Source organism: Staurois parvus, unplaced genomic scaffold (assembly GCF_062004578.1).
Source record: "Staurois parvus isolate SC_StPar_1 unplaced genomic scaffold, SC_StPar_1.0 ptg000234l, whole genome shotgun sequence".
In the NCBI taxonomy this organism is placed as follows: Eukaryota; Metazoa; Chordata; class Amphibia; order Anura; family Ranidae; genus Staurois; species Staurois parvus.
Window position 1 is genome coordinate 1,470,522 of NW_028318030.1, and position 17,729 is coordinate 1,488,250.

The following is a 17,729-nucleotide window of genomic DNA, read 5'->3' on the forward strand; positions in this document are numbered from 1 at the left end:
GCCGGGCTGCATGGTCAGCTAAGGGTAAGGTATGCATTTTGAGGGGGGGATATACCACATCATTTTTTCTTAATTTTGGCCTGGAGTTCCCTTCAAAAGCCAGCCTTAACAACCAGCTCTTCCCAAATCAATTCAGATCATTCATTATCTCAGATGCTTCACATATTCTAATGAAAATAATGAATTTTGTTGTTTCGTTATAATTTTATGTCTTGTTGAAATTCGTTACTGTTGTTACTCGGATATTTGGATTTAGAAAATTTTCTTTGAATTTTAATTTGTAATAAAAAGAATTGCATATGTCTATTTTAAGGATTACAGCTATGTTTTCTCAGTTGATTAACATAGATCAGATTGGTTTGACTCTGGGAAGAGATACCAGAGATAATGCACTGAGGGCTTTTAATCATGCATTATGTGAACAGGAATACCCAGCTGACACTTATTTATTATCCATGGATGCCTACAAAGTTTTTGACAGAGTTGACTGGGGATTCCACAAAATAATTTTATCCTATTATGGTTTCACACCAAGGATGCTTCATAGTATTAGCTTTCTTTACTGCCTGCCTTTAGCAAATGTTAGGATAAATGGCCTGCTCTTGTCCCGATTAGCTTTGCATGCCCTTTTTTGCTGAAAAATTTCACCGTCATTTTTTAATTTCCTCTGTCAGAAAAATTAAACATAAACTGGCAGCTTATGCTGATGATATCCTTCATTCAACATACATTTATATCCACCTCCAACCTTACAAAAGATCTAGAACTCTATGATGAGCTTTCATGTTTTGAAATTAATCTATCAAAATCTGAAATTCTGAATATTAACCTATATGCATCTTAGGCCTTTTTATTAGAGTCATACTTACAATTTCAATTGCAGCAAGGAAAATTGAGATAGGTAGGAAAATATCTTACTTCTCACCTTGCTTGTATATTCAAAATAATCACACCATAATTCTAAATGAAATAGGTCCATCCTGGAGGAATATTTTTTGCTCATGGGAGCAAATATCCTAAAAGTAAATGTGCTCCCTAGAATTCTTATTTTTGTATCAGATGATACCTGTAAATCCATCCCTCCTCTTTTTCAAACATTAAATGCATTTTCCAGACAATTTGTAATGCAAAATATCCAAGACTTACTCACTCAATATTACACTGCTCAAAAAAAAGTTTACACTGTAGAAAATAAAAATTAAAGGAACACTTTGAAAACACATCAGATCTCAATGGGGAAAAATGTTGTGCTGGATATCTATACTGATATGGACTGGGTAATGTGTTAGGAACGTAAGGATGCCCCATCATTTGATGGAAATGAAAATTATCAACCTACAGAGGACTGCATTCAAAGACCCTGAAAATCAAAGAGAAAAACCATGCAGCAGGCTAGTCTATTTTGCTGAAATTTCATTGCAGCAACTCAGAATGGTACTCAGTAGTTTGTATGGCCCCCACGTGCTTGTATGCATGCCTGACAATTCCGGGCATGATCCTAATGAGACGACAGATGGTGTCCTGGGGTATTTCCTCCCATATCTGGACCAGGGCATCACTGAGCTCCTGAACAGTCTGAGATGCAACCTGGTGGCGTCACATGGACCGAAACATGATATCTCAGAGGTGTTCTATTGGATTTAGGTCAGGCAAGCATGGGGGCCATTCAATGGTATCAATGCCTTCATCCTCCAGGAACTTCATGCTCTAGCCACATGAGGCCAGGCATTGTCGTGCACCAGGAGGAACCCAAGACCCACTGCATCAGCGTAGGGTCTGACAATGGGTCCAAGGATTTCATCCCAATAGCTAAAGGCAGTCATGGTGCCATTGTCTAGCCTGTAGAGGTCTGTGCATCCCTCCATGGATATGCCTCCCCAGACCATCACTGACCCACCACCAAAATGATCATGCTGATCGATGTTACAGGCAGCATAAAGTTCTCCATGGCTTCTCCAGACCCTTTCACATTTGTCACATGTGCTCAGGATGAACCTGCTCTCATCTGTGAAAAGCACAGGGTGCAAGTAGTGGAACTGCCTATTCTGGTGTTCAATGGCAAATGCCAATCAAGCTCTATGGTGTCAGGCAGTGAGCACAGGGCCCACTAAAGGACATGATGCCCTCAGGCCAACCACATGAAGTCTGTTTCTGATTCTTTGGTCTTTGAGACATTCACACCAGTGGCTTGCTGGAGGTCATTTGCCAGTGCTCATCCTGTTCCTCCTTGCACAAAGAAGCAGATACCGGTCCTGCTGATGGGTTAAGGACCTTCTATGGCCCTGTCCAGCTCTCCTAGAGTAACTGCCTATCTCCAGTAATCTCCTCCATGCTGGGAGACACAACAAACCTTCTGTCAATGGCATTTATTGATGTGCCATCCTGGGGTAGTTGGACTGCCTGTGCAACCTCTGTAGGGTCAAGGTATCGCCTCATGCTACCAGTGGTGACACTGACCCTAGACAAATGAAAAACAGTCAAAAAAGATGAGAAGGGAAAAAAATGTCAGTTGCCTTTGCCTGTAAAACCATTCTTGTTTTGGGGGTAGTCTCAATATTGCCCATCTAGTGCACCTGTTGTTAATTTCATTAACACTAAAGGAGCTGAAACTGATTAAGAACCCCCTCTGCTACTTAACTGACCAGATCAATATCCAAGGAGTTTAATTGACTCGATGCTATACTCTGATTAAAAAGTGTTCCTTTAATTTTTTTGAGCTCCCCTTCCCCATGTTCTTAGAGATCCCTCCTTTATCCTCTGACTACTCAGAAGATTTCCCTGACTGCCTTTGCTTCATCCTGCTGATTGTCAGTAGTTGCAAGCACACAGGAAGGGATGGAGTGTGGGAGAGTGGGTAAATATGTACCGGTTGATCACCTTGTGTTAAAGGGAGATGGTGAAAAAATTTCATCAAATGGAAGCTTAAGCCAGTTGGCTGCAGTCATTGAAAAGTGTATAGTGACAGTGGTTGGTCACAATACCATGTCCAGACAATGAGGATACCTTGTATGTGTGGATGGAAGAATTTTCTTTTTAATTTTTTTCATGCAGCCCATGTATGGCCAGTTTAAGGGCCCATTTACAGAACTGCGCATGCATTATGATTTACATAACATACATGCTGGTGTGCCTCCTGCACATGCACTGCAGTGCATTGTTACAAAAATATATATTTTTTTAACTTTTTAAAATTACAGTCATTGAATCCTTTAGCATGGGCAAGTATTGTAATGCATTGGCACACATTATAACTTCTCAGCACTGCATTACAATAAATTCATGCCTGTATCATAACACAGGGCACACACGGCACTATGAGTTGGGCATTGTCACAACACTAAAGTGTGAGGCCAACCTCCAGATTTCTATTGTAAATTCCCTTTTTACAGTTTTGCATACTTTCAATTTCAAAGTTTGCAAAAAGGCACAATTTAAAATTTACAAATATTTGTTATTTATTACCTCAATACAGTTTTATTTGTTAAATTTAGTAAGAATTTTGTTTTGATAAACATTTGCACAACCAGGGCTGGACCTAAAAACAGTAGCACCATCATATCTTTTTTTCATACTTTTTATTATGCTTTCAGAAAATGTTTGGTTTGGGAGATCTTTGACAAGCTCTTAAAGCCATAAGTGAAAAATTATAAAATCCATATTTTTAGTTGTTTATTTACAGTTCTGCATACTTTTGATTTTCAATATTTCATTAAAAAAATACAACATAAAATCTCTATTAGTTTGACTAATATATAATGATATGATTGGTTTAGCTGACACTATTTAATCATTGACCCCCCCCCCTTTTTTTTTTTCTTCCCCTCCACGACGTTATTTTTCACATTTCTTTCTACTTGACGCTCCCTTCTCTTTTCTTTCTTTTCTTCACACCTTTTTCATACCCTAAATAATCATATCTTCCATAAGGAACAGAGCGTCCTTTCACATACAGGTGTGATTGTCCTTTACAAAAAGGAACCTACATTTTCCAGATACGGAAACATAGGATATGCACACCTACAGATGCTATTTCTGCCTTACGCTTCATTGTCCTGTTATCTGAGAACTCCCTACTCAGTGGATCAGTGTCCATCATACTTATCTAGATTACCTATTATAATCATTATTTCTACTGGTTTATATTATTCACCTGTTATACTATATTCTTTTGCTTCAAGATGAATCGCACTTTAAACGAACATCTTATGACCCGTCTGCATTACGGGAGAACATACCAGATGTATATGCGCGGACTGTGATCCGTATCTGTATATGACTTGATATGCCTTTCCTATTTCAATAAAATACTTTTTGGAAAAAAAATAAAAATACAACATAATCTTTTAGATTTAGTAGGAATTTTTAAGAAATTTTGAACGTTATGATGTATTTGTGTCTGATAATAATGTTTTTTGTGTATGTTTAGGAAAAATATATAATTTAATAAACATCTGTTAGTCGGACTGTTTTTTTATTATACTAGCCTTATGCTTTCAGAAATTTGATTTGTTTTGGGGGTCTTTTACAAACTCTGGAAGCTGTAAGTGAAAAATTATAACTTCTAGATCTTAAGTGCAAGTTGTTTATTTACAGTTTTGTGTACCCTTTTCACTGATTTTCAAAAAGGCTTAAAACTTAACTCAAAATAAGCTACAAAATATTTGCTAAATTTACAAGTTTATCTGTTTATCGTCATGTTTTTTTTGTGAAAATAATAGATTTGATTTTTGTTCAGTTATAGTGAGACCTAAAAATTCAGTATCACCTTTTTTTTTAATCTACCAGTTTTATGCTTTCAGAAAATGTATGGTTTGAATGGTCTTTTACAGGCTCTGAAAGCTGTAAGTAAAAATGATAACCTTCAGATTTATAGAATCATTAGCTTATTTACAGTTTTACGTACCTTCGCTATTTCTTACAATTTTACAAAAAGGCACAATTCAAAATTTACAAGTATTTATTATTTAGTAATTCAATACATCTTATCGTTTTATATTTAGTTGGAATTAGTAGGACTTTTATGTGCTTGTGTCCCCTAAAAAATGGTTTTGGTGTATTTTTTATCAAACTCTGAAAGCTTTAAGTGAAAAATAAAAAAAAATAAAAGTGGAGCACAGGGCCTGTTTTGTGTTTAAATCAATTTTTTAATGGCCCCTCATCATTCCAGGGAGATTTAATGGAAGGTCAGGTGTTTTCCTAGAAGATTCATGAGGTATGCTCAGGTAATACATTTCATAGTTTCTCTTCCTCATCTTGTTAGGCACATAGCAGATTTAAATCCATTAGAGACTCTTTTAGCAGGGCCTGACCTCCCTGACCATGCCCCTATTCTGAAATTAGAAACCCAGTCATTCCTGGCTATTTTGATACAACCCTTCTTTGATGAAAAATGTTCAACTATGTAAGGTTTTGTCAAACTTCACATATAAAATGTGAAATAAGTGGAGGTTTTTAACAGAAATTTAAATTGACTGCATATTGTTAATTATTCCCAATGCTCCTGGCAACCATTTCTGTGGCTTACTCATCAATGTGTTAGAGAAGATGTTATACAAAAGGGACCATTACACACATGTGGCAGTTCAGCCCTGTCATTCCAACACACTGGTCCAGAATGGGGAGTGTAATTTCTAAGATTTCTGATTAGACTGCACCCTTAGACCTTTGGGTCTATTTATTTTACGATTCTAATAGTGAGGTTAAACCCTTTACTCCCTCTGACAACACCCTGTCTCTATAGATACCATATGGGCTATGGGTGGAGTTTAACTAAAGTGCCAGTATCAGGCACCCATTCATTCTGAGGCCTCTATTTAATATGCAAAGGAGAGAGAGCAGAGCCTTCTGAGTGTAGCATATAGGTGTTTATTCCAAGAACATGAAATTGGCAACTTACAAGATAAAAACATATAGAACACTCATCATATGAATGTAGTAGCCGCTGCAGCTGGCCGATCTGATTGCACTGAACACATAGTGGTATGGAGCATTCGGCACAGCTGGTGGCTCCCAGCACTTCCTAGATGGTCTGTGAACCCCAGGAGAGCTGTGATGGCATTGGCATGGGAAGTTGAAAGCGGGGGGCATGGCACTCGTTCAGAGCATGCATGCTCCTTCATCGGTACATCAGGCTGTTTGGACAGAGTTCCATAATGTTGCTGGAATTAGGCCTTTTCATCCCCATGGTCACTGCTGGCATTGTGAGTGGAGCTTAATTTAACTTGCAGCCCTGTTTAGAGTAGACCTGGGTTAGCTTCATTTGAGACTCCTTTCTACATGGCCCTGGATGATGCTGGCAGGCAGCGTTGGCATGTTCAGTTGCTGGGCTAGGTGTATGTATATATTTATATATATATATAAGTATATAATGTATAGTTTATATACATGTGTATGCTCATGTTTGGGATTGTAAAACAAAGTAAGGTTTGATCAAGTGGAGAGTTAAAATAAAAATAAATTTGTGATTTTTTTTTTTAATCCTGATTGCTTGATTTTTTTTTGTGGCACAAGTGTTTTGTCATCTTTTTTTGGCACCTTTACTCTTAGCTTTTAAAACATTTTTTTCCTCATTTTTTGATATTTTGAAACAGCCTGTTTTTCTTTCTTCAGACTGCTAATGAATGGAAGTGGTTATTGTGAACAAAGTGGGAATTGATCATGTGGAGAATTAAAAAAACAAGAGTTTTAAACAGGATTTAAGAAAAAAAATTCTTCTAGCCTGTAAGTATAATTTTAAATTTCCTGTAAGTACAGTATTATTAATATTGTAATTGGGATAATGAATGTTAGCAACGTTGAAGTTTTTGCTCATTGCACAGTTTTCCACATGTATACAATAGTGGAGCAACAACTCTAAGATGAATATAGATGTGACAGATGTGAACAGGTACCCTTCTTGAAGCCCACATTTTCAAGAGCTGGATGGACGAATTACAACACTGAAAGGAACAGAAAACCTCAAAAGGAGACTTCTGATCACTGAGCAGGTGATCAATGGGGTTGATGTGAAGAGTGGAGGGGTAAGTCAGAATATCAGGTAGTAAGATGGGTTAATGCAGTTGGAGTGAGTGGATGAAGAGAGCTTTTGTCAACATAATCTTTAAAAGAGGGAACATATTCAATGGGTACAATAAAATGTTTGTTTAGGAGAGTAACTGCAAGGTCAACCACAGGAATGGACCATTTCATAAACTTTTTCAGCTGGATAGAGTTCAACAAATATTTTGGGGGAGTTATAATCCTTTCAGGAGTTTTCCAATCATTAGAGACAGCTCATTGTATCTGTTTGTGAACAGGGAATATCTTGCAAGGCTTAGTAGGTCTCCTTGTGCTCAAAGGGATGTGACAAGATGGAAGGGTGTCTGTCAGGGCTCCGGGGTGTGACCAGAGGTATGTGACTGACGCAGGGAAACGCAGGCTTCAGATAAGTTATAAACAATATACTTTATTAAAGACTAACAATACAAACATAAACGCAGTGCAATACTAAAACATAACACAGTGCAAACGAACCAAACCAAACCACCCACAGATAACAGTACATACAATGCAAGCGTCGTCAGGCAGGCCGGGTCAATAACAATCGGGCAGGTAGGTACAGGGGGTCAGGCAGAGAATGGTCGGGGTCACAAGCCAGGGATGAAACAGGAGAAGTCAGCAGAGGTCCGGATCAGGCAGGGTCAGCAACGAATCAGACAGAGACAGGAACAGGAACAGGGATGCAGGAACAAGATACAGGGCCCAGGAAAAACCAAGGCCGAGACTGCAGGTCTGGCCATCCCTTAAATACACCTGTATAATCAACTTCAGGTGTTTGGCTGGCTGCAGGGTTGAGTCTCTGATTGCTGGGAGCACCCGCTGGCCAGCCCTGGTACTGCAGCCCACAAGGCAGGTGAGTCCCACCATTACTGGCAAGTCCATTCCTGACAGTGTCTACCTGTACAATGCCAAGGCTTTTGTGGACAGAGGCAACACGCTTTTCATAATTTGCAAGCATATTGTGGGAAGTTCCTTCTGCAATTTAATGACAGTGTGGGGAGAGAGATCTTTGGCAGCTTCCTCCAGCACTGCTTTCACAATCTCTTAATTGTCCTCCAATTCTGCATCATGTAGGACTAGCATATCAGGGTCCAGCTCCAGTTTTAAAAGAGAAGGAGGAGAAGAGGTAGGGCATTTTTGGGCTCTGGACAAACATGGCTAAATTAAGGCCATAATCTGTCCACAAAATTGTAACATAGATACAGAAAATTCTGCTTTGGTCAAATAGGCCTCCTGTGTGGTTGAAATAGAGCTAGAATTGGATGCTGTAACCAATGTTAAGACCGGTTCCTGTTCCAGTGAAATGGATGCATAGTCACTGTGAGGTTGAGTGGGCTTTCAGCTGAGTGAATGTTTGCCTGCTTTTTAGATTTGGCTTCCATTCATCTGGTCTCCTTCATTTGTACAAGTAAGTTCCCCTGTGGGCTATTCCTGGGGTAGATAGGTTGGAGTAAATGGTAACCCAGGTGTAACCTGTATTGCAATGAAGCCTTGTAACGAAAGGGTGGGAGGAAGCACTTAAGCACTTGCCTACCGGGCACTTTTACCCCTTTTCTGCCCAGGCCAATTATCAGCTTTCAGCGATGTTGCACTTTCAAAGACAATTGCCACGGTCATGCAACACTGTACCCATATGACATTTGTATAATTTGTTTTCACACAGATAGAGCTTTCTTTTGCTAGTAATTAATTGCCACTGGGTTTTTTATTTTTTTGTGCTACAAATGAAAAAAGCAAAAAATTAAAAAGAAAGTTTTTCTTATTTTCTATGATAAAATATTCAAACAGGTAAATTTTCCCCTTTAACTGATGGGCACTGAGAGGTGGTACTAATGGGCACTGACTGGCAGCACTGATGGGTGGCACTGATGGGTGCCACTGATGGGTTCCACTGATGGACACTATTGGGGCTGCACCGATAATCGAGGCACTGATCAGTGCCCTGATTATCAGTGCACAAGTCTTCTGTGGGCTTACCAGTTATCGGCAGTACTTTCCTCACGCTGTGACAGCATGAGGAAAGTGCTGCCAATAACCGGCAACTGTATTTACTTTGTGATCAGCTGTGTCCTTGGACACAGCTGATCATGTAGTAAAAGGCGGCTGTGATTGGTGCTTTTTTTCTTTTTCCATAAAGTTTATTAATAAACTCAGAGCATACAATAAGTACAGGTAATACAAGGTATCAGTCAGAAATACAATAGGAGGTAATACACATACAGCAAACAAAAAAATACATAGCAATACAAGAATCAGACGTAAGTCATCCCAGGGAAAAGAAAACGGGAAAAATTAGAACATGCGAGTGCAGGAACATTAAAGGCATATCTGGTCTCAAGCCCTTATTCAGCATATTGGAATCACAGCACTGGCAGGGTCAATGATATATAACCTCAGTTACCGAGCAGCAGCAAAGAGCAGGTCCAGTGAGTCAAAGGTTGCGTTGGAAATGTATACAGTAGGTGTGGAGGGGGGGGGGGTGCAAGGGCTTGTAGGATATGACCTTGTACTTTTGATAAAACTGAGGTAACTCACTATAGGTTGCCAGCACATGGGTAAAGGGTTCGGGAAAGGAGATATGTAAAAGTAAAACATATGAGCAGCTGGATTGCAGATAGGTAGTAGGGCTCCTATGAGTAGAGAAGTGTACCAAAATAGAAAGGGGAGAATGAAAGCTAAACTCTAAGTAAGAAAGCAGGGAAATGGGGATTACGAATTTAAGAATAAGCATGAAAAAGAAGGGAAGAGAGGAGAAGAAGAAAAAGAAAAAAAAAGGGAGGGGGAGGGGTGGAGGGAGATGGGGGGTTGGGGAAAGGTCGAATGGGGAGGAGGTGTGGAGGAGTAGGAGGGTAGGTAAGTCACCTTTACTCAAGACTCCCAGGACATGAGAGATACACGCAACCCTGGCAGAGAAGCGAGCTGGGGACAGTTGCAGGCGTATCAGGGTGCCAAGTGTAGCTTGCTCCAAGCAGTACAGGACATTGAGACAAAGGACCTCAATCACAACCTTGAAAAAACAGAGAGCCAATTTATATCGCCAGAAACACTATGGGGTATCAGAGAGATTCAGAATCAATCAGCAAGGCCCATGAAAGAACGATATTCAGGTGTCGTTCTGAAGTGAATCCAACAGGACCACATATGAGAAAATTTAGTAGGTTTATCCAGAGAAGAAGCAATCAGCTCTTCCATTTCAGCAATTCTGTTCAAGCGTATGAACCAATCTCGCACTGTGGGGGGGTGAACAGACCCCCAAAGAACCGGTAAGCAGAGTTTGGCCACGTTAAGCATATGCATAGCCAGAGATTTGAAATATAGATGTTTGGGAAGCGGAGTGTGGTGGAGGGGGAGTTGGACACCGAACAAGTAATCCGATGCACCTCCTGCCAAAAGGGCTGAACCATAGGGCAGTCCCACCAGATATGAAAAAGAGATCCAACAGGAGCCCCACATCTCCAACAAACACTGGGTCTGGATGGATTAAAATGATGGATTCTAGAAGGTGTATTGTACCAACGTGTTGCCAACTTGTATCCGTTTTCTTGTGCCGAAACATTCAAGGAGCACTTATGAGAAAAGGTAAAGATTTAGTCCCAATCAGAGGAAGAAAAGTCAATGTTTAAATCTCTTTTCCAAGCTTTGCAGGCGGGAAGTGAATCAGAGGTTCTGTCACCAAGAAGAAGCAGATAGGTCAATGATGCAAAATGCCTCCGTGGTTCAGATTTTGAACAGAGTGACTCAAAGGAGGTGAGAGGGCGGACCCATTTATGGCGATATGCAGGAGAGAGAAGAAAATATCTGATTTGAAGATAGGCCCAAAAGGGAAAGGTGAGATCACCCATAGTACTTGCCAGGGAAGAACAAGACTTCAGCTGACCTTTGTGAAAAAAATGGTTCGCTAAAACTTGACTGTGTGGCCAATGTGCTGATGGAAAGGACTTATGCATGGAGGGAAGTCCAAATTGAGGCGAAGAGAAGTTAGTGGGTTGGGGGTATCCGAAATGGAGGCCGATTTACAGGCCAAGCGAAAGGTTTTAAGGGAAGGACCGATTATTGGATGTAGGAGGAGGTCTTGAGGAATGTGTTTGGTCAGAAGCCACAGGATCGATGCCAAGGGGGAAGTGGAACAAGAGTGTTCCAGCTGGATCCACGCTTTGGTGGTAAAGTGAATATTCCAATCGATTATCCTAGTAAGATGGCAGGCCCGATGGTAAAGTTGCAGGTCAGGTAGTCCAATCCCCCCTTTGGATTTGGGGAGCACAAGTTGGGAGAAGGAAATACATGGCCGTTTATGATTCCAGAGAAAAAGAGAGCACATTCTTCTGCATGAAACGAAAAGAGGGTGGTAAATGGATAGGTAAGGTTTGAAATAGATAGAGGCACGGGAGGATATTCATTTTTAGTATGGCAGCCCTACCAAACCAGGAGAAGCATGGGCGATGCCACCTAGTTAGGTCTGCTCGGATGGCACCAAGGGTTGGAAGAAAGTTTTTGACATAAAGATCAGAGAGGTTACTCGTAAGCTGTATTCCCAGATAGGTAAGGGAGTCCCTTTCCCATTGAAACAGGAACTGTGACTGACAAAAGGAAACCAGATCTGGAGGAAGAGTAATGTTTAAGGCATAGGATTTGGAATGATTAATTTTGAGGTTTGAGATATATTGAAAAAAGTAAAAATACTTAAGTAGGTTGGGCAAGGTGATCCGGGGCTCCGTTAAAAACAAAAGAATGTCGTCTGCGTAGGCAGCAAGTTTGTATTCCTTGTTCGCCACAGAAATACCCCGGATATCTGGGTTTAAGCGGAGTTTGCATAACAATGGTTCTAGTGATATCACAAAAAGAAGCGGGGATAGGGGGCAACCTTGGCGCGTACCATTCCCAAGAGGGAATGGATGAGATAGATGCCCATTCACACGGACCTGAGCCGTTGGACCAGAATACAGTGCCATAATGAAATTGAGCATGGTGTCCCCTAAACCAATCGCCTGTAGGGATGCCTTTAAGTAATCCCAGGACACCCTATCAAAAGCCTTCTCGGCATTTAGGGAAAGAATAAATCCTGGACTGCGAGAATCGTGAAGCCGGTGGAGAAGGTTAAGAGCCTTGATGGTGTTATCCCTTGATTCCCGTCCCGGGATGAAGCCCACTTGGTCAAGGTCAATCAGGGAGGGTAACAAGGGAAGGAGACGGTTGGCTAGGATCTTTGCGTAGATTTTGATGTCTATGTTCAAAAGAGAGATGGGTCTATAATTGGTAACCAAAGTGACATCTTTACCTTCTTTGGGGGTGACAGTGATATGAGCTTCCAGGAGGCGATGATGTTGAGTGGAGAGTGAAGAGAAAGTGTTGAAGGTGGAGAGGAAGGATCCACTCAAAATATCTAGAAACTCCTTGTAATATGCCACAGAAAGACCATCAGGGCCCGGGCTTTTACCAGGTTTCATTTGCTGAATGGCTCAGGAGAGCTCCTCTGCCATGATATGATGTTCCAAATCCTGAACAGTATCATCAGGTACAGTGGAAGGACTATAGAGGCGAAGAAAGTCAGAGATTAGGGTGTCCGTAGGCTTATTGGCCTTAGAAGGGCGACGTTCTGGAGGGAAATTGTATAATGTTTTGTAGTATTGCTCGAAGTGAGATGCTATATCCGCATTTGAGGTGGCCAAAAGAGCCATCCGAGCCACTAATCTTGTGAACTGTTAAAGCCGACTTTTTTGTTTGGAGGGATCTGGCTAAGAATCTCCCGCTTTTGTTAGCAAGTTCATAAAAAATTTTTTGCGACAAAATGAATCTGCGCTTAACTTCCTTGCCTAGTTTGTTTAAGAGCTGTGTGCGGGTGTCCGTAAGATCAGATTTAGTCGAGGCGGCCTGATTATGTTTGTGCGCCTTTTCCAGGAATTTAATGCGATCTAAGAGTTGTTGTAAGCGAGTCTGTCTCTCTTTTTTACGTTTTGTGGCCATAGCTATTAGGACTACTCGAATGACGCATTTATGTGCCTCCCATTGAGTTAACGAAGAGGTATCTGGAGTTTAATTGTTCGAAAAGTAGTCCGTTAATTGGGAGCGAACCTCTGCTTCATTGGCCGAGTCAGAAAGAAGAGAGGCATCCAAACGCCATATCTTGGAACGGGAATGTTGCTCCGGAAATCGTAATGTCATAGTGATAGGGTGATGATCAGAGAGGAACATCGGTTCGATGGAAGAATCATGGAGGAAAGAGAGGTCAGCTTGCGTGATAAAGAGGTAATCAATTCTGGAATATTTGTTGTGTGGAGGAGAGAAAATTGTATAGTCTTTGACATTCAGGTGGAGGACTCGCCAAGAGTCGTGAAGTTGCAGATCTTGAAGTTGAGTGTGAATCTGTCTAATGGATTTATATGGCAAGAAAGAGCTTCCCGAGGAAGAGTCCAATAAAGGGCATAGGGGAACGTTAAGATCACCTCCCAAGATTAGGATACCCGTCTGGAAGGAGGAGAGTGAAGAGGTAATAGAGCGGAAAAAGGATGCCTGTCTAGTGTTGGGTACGTAAAGATTTGCTAAAGTGATGGGCCTATCGGCAAAATTACCTTTTAGAAACAGGAATCTACCATCCGGATCCGGAAGTGACTCCGAGATAACCAGAGGGAGGTGCTTTGCAATCAAAATGGAAACGCCTTTAGATTTAGCATGAGGGTTAGGAGCATGATAAACTGTCGGAAAACGGCAGTTAGTAAGCTTGGGTATGGCATTGTAACGGAAGTGCGTTTCCTGAAGAAAAACAATATCCGCTTTCTGTTTAAAAAGGTGCGAAACCTCACTGTCGGCGCAGGACAAGGCGATAACTGCACATTGGAGAGTGAGCTCGGGTAGAGGGGCGGAGCCTGACTATGGCGGCGGCGGAGAGCTCGTGGTAGGAGCTCCCGCACGGGCCTCTTCCGACCGACCCCCCCTTGGACTCTAAAATTCCCCCCTAGCAGATGGAGCTCTAGAGGGTAGAGACCTACCTCGACCGGGCGGGCTCCTCTGGCTGAGCGGCTCCCCGGAGTTGAGAGCGGAGACCAGCGGAGTGTGGCAGGGATGCTGAGCCTGGACGCCGAGCCTGGTTGCCGGGTGACAGGGAGGCGTGGCCGGGACATGTGACCGGCCGCAGTGCACCTCTGGGAGGCAAGAAAGCCGGCCGCCCGGCCGGAGGCTGACAGGGAGCAGGAGAGATTCTGCTCTGCCGGACGACCTGCAATCCAGGGAGCCCTAACAGGCGGTCGATGGTGAGCCTCCCCAACAAAGACAAGGAAGAAGAGCATGGAGGAAAGTCCTGGAGGGTCCCCCTGAGAGGAAGAGAGCGGACCTGCTGAAAAGAATTGGAGGAAGGAGCCTGGAGCCGTCTCATGAGTTGGAGGGGTGAGTAAGTCTGGCGGTGGCCCCAAACACAAAAATTGTATAGAGTTGGAGGAAAGCAGGGAGAGAAAGAAAAGGGGGGGACCCCCAGAGAATAAGAATAAAAAATAAGGAGAAGAACGCAAGGTGCAGGCAAAGGCATACAGAAAGGTGGGAAGACAAAGCTGGGAATTCTATTTCTACACCTTATTAATTTCTTCGTTTTGCAAAGTATAAGTTTATAAGAGAAAATAAAGGTTACAGAAGAAATGAAAAATAAAAGTGCAAAGGGAACCGGGCCTAAAGGGACACAAACGGGGACAATTAAAAAGTACGCATCCCAGGGAAATGTGACCCCAGAAAGGCCCCAGAGCAGAGAAGATAAAGGAGAGTCTGATTTAAGTATGCAAAATAGTCCTAAACAGTCAATGGAATTGGATATCAGTAATCAACAAATATCAGAGACAGAAAAAGAACTACAAATCCCAAATAAAAGAGAGATGACAGAAATGTTCAAAGATCTGGAGAGAACAATAAAGCAAGAAATAGTAAAAATTCGGAATGATCTGGGGCAGTTGTTGTTAAGAGTGGAAGAAACGGAGCAGAAAGTTAAAAGCCAGACCCAGATTATTTCCGAATTAGAGAAGAAGATAATTAATATGGAAAAAGCTCAGGAAAAATTGCAGTACAAGGTGGAAATTCAAGAAAATAGAGAAAGAAGGAGAAATATAAGGATAAGAGGGGTACCGGAAAGTTTAAAAGGAGAAATACTAGAAGAGATGGTTTGCAAAATACTGAACTTTATAATGGGAAACTCTGAAATCGAAAGGACTAATATAGAAGGAATCTCTAGAAACTGGAAACTCCAGGGGAATCATGAGAAAGACAGGCCGAGAGACATACTTGTAAAATTTATGAATTACAACAAAGGGAAAAAATCTGGAGGAACACTAAGGGAAAACCAGTAATAAAGTATGGAGAAATGGATATTCAAATATATGCGGACTTGTCATCAGAGACTCTCTGGAGGAGGAGAGCTCTGAGGCCTTTGCTGGAGCAGATGAAAAAACAGAAGGTGCAATATAGATGGGGAGTTCCGGAGTGTTTAATAGGATGGAAAAATGGAATAACAGCCCATTTGAGGTTCCCAGAGGACTTGAGAAATTTTTGCAATAGACTTGAAATGCAGAAAATTGAAATAAAGGGTTGGGAAGAAGAATCTGGGGAAGAAAGAGCAGAAAGAGGGGAGGGGAGGGGTGGAGACGGATGGGGGAGAGGGGGAGGGGCGGGGAAAGAGAGTGAAGGGGAGAGAAGTGTGTGTTTTTTTTTTTTTTTTTTCTTCTTCTTTCTCTCTCCTTGCTCCCATTTCATCGCCTCCTTTTTTTTTTTTTTTCCCCCTTGTCCCTCCAGCTTGACTCCTTTTTCCTCCTATAGAAAGATGAGTAGAGAGGGGGTCAAGGGGGGGATCTGGATGGAGGGGAGGCTGTCCATGGGAAGAGTGAAGCCCTAAGGTTTAAGTCAAAGGTGGATGCTACTTCCACAAATGATGGTTAGGCAAAGTAAAGGCCTAAAAAGAGTGGGGAGGGAGGGGGGGAGAGAGGAAAGGGAATGGGGGGAGTATTGGGAGAGGGGGGGAGGGAGAGGGAGAGAGAAAAGGGTAGAGGGATAAAAACGCTCTATAGCAATAAGAAAGAGGAAGGGAAGGAGGAAGAGGGAGACGGTAGGAAAAGAGTAAGATGGAAGAAATCCAATATATAACCTATAATGTAAAAGGGTTAAGCTGCCCAGGAAAGAGATTCAGGTTATTTAAAGAACTTCAACATAGAAAATCCTCAGTGGTATTCTTGCAGGAAACACATCTAGAGATAGAGTCAAAGGTTAGACTGAAGAACATGGTTCTATGCGGATTCACCAACTAAAAGAGCAAAAGGAGTTGCTATAGGCTTCGCAAAGAATATAAGGTTCGAGGTGGAGGAGAGATTAACGGATCCGGAGGGGAGGTTTTTATTTTTGAGAGGTAAACTACAGGGAATTGAGTGTACAATAGCAAATATATACAGCCCAAATAAGAGACCAGAGAGGTTTATGAGAGAAGTGCTGAAGAGATTGATGGATTTTAAAAGTGGGTGTATGATAGTAGCGGGAGACTTTAACATCTGCATGGACCCACGGATAGATACCACTTCCTCTGTGAGGAGGGAGGAAAACAAATCCTTGAGAATGTTAAAGAAATTTATGCATGAGTGTCAGTTGGTGGACATCTGGAGAATTAGGAATATGAAGGAGAGAGATTATACTTTCTTTTCGCACGTTCATGAGACTTATTCTAGACTAGATTACATATTAGTAGAACATCGAGTGATAGAGTGGGTGGTAGAAGTGAAAATTGAAGGAAGCACCCTGTCGGATCATGCCCCAGTTGCTATGAAGTTAAGATGGGGTAGAGAAGGGAGAGAAGGTTATGTATGGCGGTTGAATGAGGCACTTCTCATGGAGGAAGAGATTGGTCAAAGGATTGAGAGAGAAATTGAATGGTTTTTTGATGAGAATGAAACAGAGGATGTGTCGGTTGCAACGGTGTGGGAAGCACATAAAGCTTACATCAGAGGCCTACTTACTGCAATGGGGGCAAAAAAGAAAAAAGAAAGGAGAGAAAAGATAAATAGATTATTAAATGAAATATATGATCTTGAACAGGTGCATAAAAGGGAAAGAACTAAGGAGATAATGCAGAGGTTAATAAAGAAGAAAGAAGAATTAGAGAATGTAATGGAGGAGGAAAAAAGAAGAGTCTTTAATAAAATAACAAGTGAAAGGTATAGATGGGGAGATAGGCCGGGAAAGTATTTAATGAGAACTTTAAGAAAGAAGAAAAATAGAAATTATATTGAGAAAATAAGAAACCCCAAGGGGGAATTTGTACACTCAACCAAGGATATTGCTAGAATATTTAAAGAGTATTACAATGAGTTGTATAATATCATACCTCACGATACGTTTAGGAAAACGGAAACAGTAAATAGAGAGAAAAGAAAGATATACCTAGAGGAGGCAGGCCTACCGAAACTAAGCGAAACACAACTGGACTCTCTAGAGGCAGAAATAACCACAGAGGAAATAAAATCAGCATTAGAAAGCATGGCGGGAGGGAAAAGCCCAGGTCCGGATGGATATACGGCCAAATACTATAAAAAATATAAAGAGCTTTTAATTCCCAAAATGAAGATTTATATGAACGCCTTGGGGAACGGGATGAAGATAAGGGGAGAGTCTTTACAGGCGAATATAGTATTGATACAGAAAGAAGATAAAGATCCCTCACAATGTGCGAGTTATCG

General features: G+C 41.5%; 1 protein-coding gene across 3 annotated transcripts in view; it reads left to right on the forward strand.

Moving 5' to 3' along the window:
* CUNH10orf71 (chromosome unknown C10orf71 homolog) overlaps window positions 1-17,729 on the forward strand; it is a 389,654-nt gene that overhangs the window by 307,430 nt on the left and 64,495 nt on the right. For all 3 annotated transcript variants that reach the window (XM_089680006.1, XM_089680007.1, XM_089680008.1), the window contains exon 3: window positions 6,610-6,720. The gene's annotated coding sequence lies outside the window, so the exon portion shown is untranslated. The remainder of the gene's footprint in view (window positions 1-6,609; window positions 6,721-17,729) is intronic.